This window comes from Dipodomys merriami, unplaced genomic scaffold (assembly GCF_024711535.1).
Source record: "Dipodomys merriami isolate MVZ:Mamm:240054 unplaced genomic scaffold, mDipMer1.0.p SCAF_28, whole genome shotgun sequence".
Classification (NCBI taxonomy): Eukaryota; Metazoa; Chordata; class Mammalia; order Rodentia; family Heteromyidae; genus Dipodomys; species Dipodomys merriami.
Window position 1 is genome coordinate 19,147,383 of NW_027204270.1, and position 9,700 is coordinate 19,157,082.

Here is a 9,700-nt window from a genome sequence, read left to right on the forward strand (position 1 = left end):
GCTCTATCAACTCAAGATGAGAGCTCTACCACTTGAGACACAACGCCACTTCCAGTTTTCTAGTAGTTTATTGGAGATAAGAGTCTCATGGACTTTCCTGCCCATGCTGGCTTCAAACAGTGATCCTCAGATCTCAGCCTCCTGAGTAGCTAGGATTACAGGCTTGAGCCACAGCGCCTGGCTGGCTTCATCAGCTGTTCAGAGAACAGGTGAATGGGATTTCCCACAGCCAGCATCAGCGAGCTGTGCCCCCCAACTGGGAAGAAAGGCCAGGCCTAGAGCCAGGCAGCCTGGCTACCATTTCCTGTCTTGCCCAGCTTCCACTCGGTCTCCAGCCAGCCAGGCCCTCTTCTTCCTATCTGATGCCCAGATGTGGCCTGCTCACTCATCTGGGCTTTCCCCACTTCCCTCTGTCCTCCAACCTCCAATCTGGCTTCATCTGATCCTCTCCCCTGAGTGGCACCTTCCATAACTCTCCTTTGCCACGCTGTGACCCTCTAAGCTTGTGGGGTCAGGCAGTGGCTTCATGAGGCTCCCCAGAGAGGCTCTGCCTGTTTCAGGAAGGCTCCAGGAGGCTCAGCCCCTTGGCTTGGGCCTTGTGCCCCCAGGCTCCTCTGGGAGGGTCCAGCTCGCCTCCACATCTGGTTGCCTGCCCTGATGCCCGTAAATCAGAGCCGATGAGTGGGCAGAATCCTATACAGATCTCCCTGGAGCCGTGTGTGCCCACGGGCCTCACCACCCACCCATAAGCCTGCTGCTCCCCGGAACCCCAGCCTGTTAGAGACACAAAGGCAGGCTTGCGGCCCAGCCTCCTGCCTGCTCTAAGGAAGTCCACTCCTCTCGCTGCTTCCTCCTCCAGGCACGGAGGCCTCCACCCCGTGCCCACCCCAGCAGGTTGTTTTCCGGGCACAGGGCCTGGCTCAGCCTCCAGGGCCTGCCCGTCACGTAGCCAAACGAGTTCCTTCTCTCTGCTGCCCAGGCTGCTGAGCAAAGCGGTTTCCTTCAGGAGACAGCACAGCGGAGCCTGCCCCAAAGGAACCCACCCTGGGGAGGTGCCAACCCAAACATTTTAGACCGGAGTGCTGTGTGACCTAGGATAGGTCCCACACCCTCTCTGGGCCTGGTTTGCCCTCCTGAGAAGTGAGGGGGCGAGACAGGGTCATGGAAGGCCACTGTCTGATAACAGAAGCAGCAGACTTTCCCCGAGCCAGGTCTGCACCCAGGGATGCGGGCCTAGCAAAGCCCACTGCCTCGCCAAAGGCGGACGCGGCCCACGCGTCTCAGAGCCTCGTGGCTCTTTTCTGCTCCACAAGCTGCTCCCAGGCTGGGGAAATGGTCCCAGAACTGCTGGCCCTAGCTGGTGGTGAAGGAAGTCAGGGAGCAGCTGGAAGGTGAGAGGAGCTGAGAGTGAGGGGAGGTGGGGGGAGAGGAGAGGGCTCTACTTCAGCAGCCCATTCAGGGCACAGCCAATCACTTCAGCGGCCCATTCAGGGCACAGCCAATCACTTCAGCGGCCCATTCAGGGCACAGCCAATCACTTCAGCGGCCCATTCAGAAGACAGACAATCAGCGCGCAGCCCCAAATCCCTGATGGCCCCGCACCAGCCGGGGAGTCTGCCTCCCTGCTGGCCCCCCTCCATTTTCTGGGACATACAGAAAAGCAGCCCAGGCTCCCCTGCCCTTTCTTTGACTAACCCGGGATTCAAGGTCCACACAGGTGTGACCCCAGAAAAGTAGGTTCCCCCAAGGAGGGCCTTCCTCTTCCCAGAGCACTGGGGCAGTGGGGCAAATGGTCCTTCCTTAAGCAGGGGCTGGGAGTCTTCCCCAGGGTGGGGAAGAAAAGGCAGAGACACTGACCCCAACGCCATCCACTCCATGTCCCGTGTTGACATGATGGCCACCATCCAGACCCCCAGAACTTGAAGGTTCTAGCCTGCCCCTGCTCAGCCAGGCCCTGGAGTGTCCCTGGCACCCCAGGTCCCCCATGGGCTGATCCAAGGCTGAGCCCAGGTGACCCATTCTGTCCTCCTGTTCTCCAAGTCCAGCTCCTAACAGGGTGAGCACTTTGCCTTGAAGACTCTTAGGACTCCAAACCCCAGCACATGCACTGGGGGGAGTCAGTTTCCCCATCAGCCTGGTGCTCCTCTAAAGGACCCCCCCAATATCATTTCTAGGTGTTTGTGAGGTTTACAAGGTAAAGGGACACATGAGGACCCTTGGCCAGTGAGTTCCAGAACCCTGAAAACTCTCTGTCTCTGTCTGTCTGGGTGTGTCTCTCTCTGTCTCTCTTTGTGCCAGTCTTAGAGCTTGAGCTCAGGGACACTGTCCCTGAGCTTTTTGTGCTCAAGGCTAGCATTCCACCATTTGAGCCACAGCTCCACTTCCAGTTTTTGGTAGTTAAAAGTGGAGATAAGTGTCTCATGGACTTTCCTGCCCAGGCTAGCTTTGAACCACAATCCTCAGATCTCAGCCTCCCAAGTAGCTAGGATGACAGGCGTGAGCCACCCGACACCCTGTTCCCATCTGCTTCCCCAGAGCACTCTCATTTCCTGCCTGGCAGCTCCAGGGCTGTGGAAGTGCCCCATCCTCCATCGCCCCGTGTGCCTCCCACCCACTAGAGCCCTGTCCTTCCCTGCAGGTCTCAAAGCCCAGCCAGCGCACCCCCCTTGGTTGCCTCCCCATTGGGAGGCCTCAGACTCCTCTGGAGGAGAGGGGGTGCTTTGGCATCTGCTGTTTGACCCACTTTGGAGGGATTTCTTGGGATCCTGACACCCACCCTCAGCCCCCGGGGCACATCCTGGGATGCCACCCCCCCCCCCACTCAGGTAGGGAAGGAGTAGGCAGGGTGGAGCTGGGCAGGGCTGAGCTCTGTGTGTTCTGGGGGGTTTTCCTCTTAGACTGTTTTTCTGGATCAAAGGCCTGGTAGCTGTGGGGACAGAGGCGGCGGCAGCCACTCCTGGGGTGGAAGATGGTGGGAGGGATATTTGTTCTCTTCCATGCCATCTCAGGGAACTTTTGAGCTCTGTGAACCATGCACTTTTTATCCCCACCCCCACCCCCGCTTTTGTTTTTTGTCTGTTATGGGGCTTGAACTCTGGGTCTGGGCACTGTCCCTCAGCTCTTCAGCTCAAGGCTAGCGCTCTACCACTTGAGCCACAGTGTCACTTCCGGCCTTTTCTGTTTATGTGGTGCTGAGGAATTGAACCCAGGGCCTTAAGCATGTGAGGCAAGCACTCTACCACTGAGCCACCTTCCCAGCCCCTGTTTACCCATTTGACAGGGAGCAGAATGAAGCAGAGAGAAAGCCCAGAGCAGCTGAGATGAGGCTGGAGGAGCCACTCAACCTCCCTCTGTCCCCTCCCCTCCCCCAGTCTCAGCTGTGCCTTACAGCTTGAACTGGTCATGGCTCTGCCGAGGGCTCTCAGTCACATGACATGAAGGGGTTTGTACATCAGGCCCAGTTCTAGAACTTTCTCTGAGTGCTCTTCTAGAGCACTCAGGCCTCACAGCAGCACGGAAAGAAAAGGCCCTTAGTCATAGCATTTGACTAAAGCCTAGAGAGGCAAGGCAATTTATCCAAGGCAGCAGAGCCACCAGAGGCCACCAGATTTCATTTCCCCTAAGTCTTCCAGCCTAGGCTTCTGATCTAGCTTAAGGCTGACTGTCTCTTCTCAATTTCCTATAGCAGTGGGACAATTGGGCCACTGCCGAGTGCCCTCTCTAGCCCCATCTCCCTCTGCGTTATCTACTTTACTTCCTGTCCCACTCTGCCTGTCCCCATTTCTAGCCTGGCACCTCTTAAGACCCCTGAATTCGTGACTGTGAACCTACGCCTCGGTCTCAGCAGAGGAAAGTGGAGTCCAATCTCAGGCGCCACCTGACTTCCCACATTACCCCCTGCTGGTCAGACCACACTCCGTGAAGGCCTCTGCGGGCCAGCCCGCACCCGATCCCACCTAGATCAGCAGCATAATAACCCCCTAGGTTTATAGAGCTCCTTTCTTCCACCCAGCTGAAAGCTTTCCCACCTGTGATCTCCTGGGCCTGGGAGCAGCTGCGGGGTGTGGGAGGGCCAGGCATTCATCTCCCCATTTCACAGAGACAAACCGAGGCCTGGAGAGGGATGGGCGAGCCCCAGCCTGTAGCTGGCAGCTCTTCCAGCTGTTTTATCCAACCTTTTCGGCTACAGATGAGCACACTGAGGCCCAGAGGGGACAGACTTGCCCCAATGAGTCCTGGGCTAGAAGCTGGTGTCCTAAATACCATTCGGGGCTTTCCCACAGCAGCCAGATCTCTGCCTGCAGAGACATGGAACCAGGTCTTGGCCAATTCATCAAACACTATGGCCCCTGTTACCCTCATTTTAAAAGGAACATAATTCCTACACCTGCCTACCCCCCAGGAAATGCCCCGGATGTGTTGAGAGGCCAGGTGAGGAGCTGAGGGAGGACTTGGGCATGAGCTCCAAGGGTCGATGCAGCAGGACCCTCAGCCTTGGAAGAAGGTTTAGGCTCAGGCTGGACCTTCAGTAGGGCCAGCCCCTGTGCTGCCCACTTCCTGCCCTGACTGGCATGCTCAGCCATCAAAGTTGAAGGTGAGAAGAAATGGCCAACAGAGCCAACTGAACTCACCTTTCCTCTGGCTTAATTCCTACCCCACCGCACCCCCCGCATTGTGCCCCTCCAGACACGCCTCACAATTTGTCAGCTTATTTATTTAACATCTGTCCCTTCTGCAGACTCTCAGCCAAACATTGGCAAATGTGTTCTATATAGAGTAAATACCTTTCGTTTTGATGGTCAGACCATTTCTGCCATACTTCCACCTTGTAGGGCAGAATGGCCATAGACATTAGGTAAATGAATAAACATGGATGTGTTTGAATAACACTTTATTTATAAAAGCAAGCTGGTGGGCTGGGAAGGTGGCTCAGGGGTAGAACGCTTGCCTCGCATGCATGAGGCCTTGGGTTCGATTCCTCAGCACCACATAAGCAGAAAAAGCTGGAAGTGGCCTTGTGGCTCAAGTAGTAGAATGCTAGCCTTGAGCTGAAGAGCTGAAGGACAGCGCCCAGGCCCAGAGTTCAAGCCCTACAACTGACCAAAAAAAAAAAAAAAAAAAAGCAAGCTGTGAGCTGGGTGCCAGTGGCTCATGCCTGAAATCCTAGCTACTCAGGAGGCTGAGATCTGAGGCTCACAATTCAAAGCCAACCTGGCCAGGAAAGTCTGTAAGACTTTTTTTTTTTTGTCGATCGTGAGGCTTGAACTCTGGGCTTGGGTGTTGTCCCTGCTCTCTTCAACTCAAGGCTAGCACTCTACCACTTGAGCCACAGTGCCACTTCTGGTTTTCTAGTGGTTTATTGGAGATAAGAGTCTCACGGACTTTCCTACCCAGGCTGGCTTTGAACTGCGATCCTCAGATCTCAGCCTCCTGAGTAGCTAGGATTACAGGCATGAGCTACCAGCGCCTGGCTTGTAAGACTCTTATTTCTAGAAGGGATATTGTGGCTCAAAGTGGTAGAGTGCCAGTCTGGAGCAAAAGAGCTCAGGGGTAATGCCTAGGCCCTCAGTTTAAGCTCCATGACCGACAATAATAATAATGATGATGATGATGATGATGATGATGATGATGATAAAAGCAAGCCATAGTTGGTGAACACCAGCTGCAGACTCCACAACAGCTGGGCTGGGCCTGTTTGCACCTAATATATGGCATTATTTGGGCAGTGAGCCCCTTACAGATGCTGTTTAGGAAGAGAGAGGTCCTGCTTGTTCCTAGCCCCCAGGAGTCCCCAGGTTGGGAGCCACCCACAGGTCAAGATTGAAGGTTCTAAGCGCTGTGCCCCCATGTGGGCACCACGTGATGTACCTCAGGGTTTCTGCTCTTATGTGATGTATATTATGTTATTAACTCAAACAGCAAGACTCCCCTGCTGGGAACGTGTGATTGTAAGCTTCATTGTCCTGGTGCAGGGGATACCTCGGCACCAACTCACTCCCAAACTAAAGGGCTGGTCCCATTCTGTCCCAGTGTTCACGACAGGGGCCTGAAAGAATGCCTGTGTCCCTGCAGCCTCTGTTCCTCCACCAGACTGGGAACTTGCCCCGCCATCTCTTCCTACCCTACTTGGGCTAGCCATTTGTCTCAATCTACCTGGAAGCCCCCTACCCAAATCTACAACTGAGAATGACCCTCAGGGTCCCCTAAGACTTTCTTAGGATCCCTAGAAGGTCTCAAGTCAAACTACCAGGACACCAGGCATAGCCAGGTGTCCAGAAGTAGCACTTAGCATGGGAGATTAGAGCAGGGCATCTGGCTGGCTGTGGGTTCTAGTCCCAGCTCTGCTCCAGAGGCCTGAGATCTTCTCCAAAGGCCTCAGTCTCCATATCTGTGCAATGGAGTTGGGACCCCATATCCAAGTTCAGGGTTGCTGCTAGCCTAGTATGGAGATTTTGTGCCAGTTAGAAACACTTCATCTAGCCGGGCGCTGGTGGCTCACGCCTGTAATCCTAGCTACTCAGGAGGCTGAGATCTGAGGATCGCGGTTCAAAGCCAGCCCGGGCAAGAAAGACCATGAGACTCCTATCTCCAATAAACCACCAGAAAACCGGAAGTGGCGCTGTAGCTCAAGTGGTAGAGCGCTCGCCTTGAGCTGAAGAGCTGAGGGACAGCGCCCAGGCCCAGAGTTCAAGCCCCACGACCGACAAAAAAAAAAGAAACACTTCATCTCTGTGGACAGATGCACCCTCACAGGGGAAAGGACCCCTTGGTGCTAAGAAAAAGATGTTTTGTTCACAGCCCTATGGTAGAACTTAGAACTTAGTGACCAGAGCACTGGAAGTTTCAGTCCCCTCCCTCTTGACTGGGCACTTTGTGCCTGGCACAATGTGCACAACCTTGAACCCTGGCTGGGTCTAAGTTGCCAACATGGTACTTTCTGGGTCAATTGGCCAAAGGAGGAAGAAAACAGTTTAGAATGTCACTGTCTTCTGCTGCCCCCTAATGGCTAATATCTGCATGAAGGCCACAGCTCTGGTAGAGCCTCTCCAGCCTACAGAAATCCTGAGACCTGCCAGGTGTTTGTGCTCATGCCTGTAATCCTAGCTACTCAGGAGGCTGAGATCTGAGGATCATGGTTCAAAACCAGTCTGGGCAGGAAATTCCGTGAGACTCTTATCTCCAATGAACCACCAGAAAACTGGAAGTGGTGCTGTGGCTCAGAGTGGTAGAGTGCTAGCCTTGAGATGAAGAGCTCAGAGACAGTGCTGAGGCCCTGAGTTCAAGCCTCATGATAGAAAGAAAGAAAGAAAGAAAGAAAGAAAGAAAGAAAGAAAGAAAGAAAGAAAGAAAGAAAGAAAGAAAGAAAGAGGAAAGAGAAAGAGAGAGAGAGAGAGAGAGAGAGAGGGAGGGAGGGAGGGAGGGAGGGAGGAAGGGAGGGAGGGAGGGAGGGAGGGAGGGAGGGAAGAGTACTCAGACCTGGAGGAGTAGGAACATTGGCCCCTGAACCCTAAGAAAGGGATCCTGGCATGAAGCAGCTTTCGGGAACCTGTCCTGGGCCAGGCAGATGAACTCAGAGCACCCCTTCATTCCACAGGCTGGGTATTTCCTTCCAGGGTGCGGCTGATCTCTCTCCAGTATCCATGGACCCTCCATCTAATTTCAGGTTCCCTAAGTGCTCTCTCCTTCCCCCCTCCCCTCGCTGCCTGTCTTTCTCTCTGCCTTCTCCCCTTCCCTACTCAGTCTAACTGTTTGCTGCCTGAGGTTAAAAGAGGAAGACCAGGGGCTGGGAAGGTGGCTCAGTGGTAGAGCGCTTGCCTTGCATGCCAGAGGCCCTGGGTTCAATTCCTCACCACCACATAAGCAAAAAGAAAAAAGCCAGAAGTGGCGCTGTGGCTCAAGTGGTAGAGCGCTAGCCTTGAGCTGAAGAGCTGAGGGACAGCGCCCAGATCCAGAGTTTAGGCCCCACGACCGGACCCAAAAAAAAAAAACAAAAAGAAGAGGAAGACCATTAGTCCTGCAAGACCATCTGGAAGCCACCAGTTTCAAGCTGAATGCTATTCCAAAGTTAATCTGTGCCTTTAAAAAAACAAAACAAAACTGGGGCTTGAACTCAGAGCCTGAGTGAGTCTCAGAGCTTTTTCACTCAAGGCTGGTGCTCTACTACTTGATCCACAGCTCCATTTCCAGCTTATCTGGTGGTTAGTTGGAGATAAGAGTCACTCAGATTTGACTTCCCTGGGCTGGATTTGAACTTCAGAACCTCACATCTCAGCCTTCTGAGTAGCTAGGATTACAGATGTGAGCCATGGGTGCTCAGCACTCCTAGATATTCTTGTAGCCTGGGGGAGGGCAGCCTCTGTGCCCAGCCTCACTGTCTCCCAGGATGTCACTTATGCTCCGAATGTCCCTGCCTCCAAACCTTTGTGCAAGAGAGCGCTCTGCCAGCTCTGCCTGCCAACATCCCACCCCACTTTCCACATCCAGCTTCAGACTCACTGTAGCCTTGAAACTGCCAGCCCTCCGCAGGAGCAGCAGTGCTCACACATGCAGGTGGCATTCATCCTGACATCCTCCCCTCCCAAGCCCTCCCCCCCCCCCCCAGGACTGCTAGCGCAAGCGCTGCTCCGATTCATCCCTAGTGCTTCTTGTCATTACTTCTCCTCCCATCAGGCCCCGCGGTATCCCTGTACGCTCCAGTGCCCACAGCACTTGGGGCGGCCAATGTCTGTTGATGAATTGAAATAAACGGGGGCAGCTGCAGGAGGAGGGGGGGAATCTGCCCGGAACCCTAAGATCATGGCCGGAGAATGCAGGGTGAGGTGTGAAGGGCGCAGTCGGGCTCTCTCCCTCGCCCCTCTGCCATAGGCGGGCATGGCAGGAGGGCACCAGGGCAGACAGTAGAAACTCACAGGGCAGATGGGCTGTGAGCTGAGCTGGGAGAGGACAGCCAGCCCCCGGGAGGACGGCCACAGAGCCCGGAGCTGTCTGGACACTGTCTCCGCTTCAGCAGAATTCCAAGGACTGGGAAGGTGACCGTGGCCTCCCGAGGAAGAGCCGCCTGCCCCTGTACCGCACAGGGGTCACACCTGAGTTCTAGTCTGTTCTGTTCTGCCATCAACTTGCTGGGTGACCTTGGGCAAACCTCTACTTCTCTCTGATCATCACTGGGTACAAGGACGGGGCTGAATCAGCACAGAGCTGGCCGGCATGAACTCCAGAGGCTGGGTCAGCCCAAAGCACCCCACCCCACCCTAGCCCCAGCTACATCTGGGAGTTGATCCTCCCTCCCGTCCATGCCTCAGGCTGAAGAGGACATAGTGGGGACCCAGTCATGCTCTTCCCTTTTCCTCTGCCTGCCCTCTCTGTAGGGGTCCCCTCCTCTCTGTCCTAGAGCTGGCAGGTTGCCAGCTAGGAGAATTGGCAGCTAGGACCAAGCTCCCAAATCATGATGACTCAGATTCAGTCACTCCCCACAGGAATAAGAAAAAGGGGCAGCTCTTTCTCTGTAGCCCCAGGCCGCCACCCAGGACAGAGCTAGAGCCTGGTCACAGGCTGACCGCATTTTCCTTCTCCAGACAAGGCCACAGTGCAGCATCCTTGGAATAAAAGGATGGTCCTCAGCAAGGCCAGATTGGAGGGCAGAGCATGGGGGGGGGGTACGGCAGCACTCCAAGCAGCTGTGAACAGTACTCACTTGGGG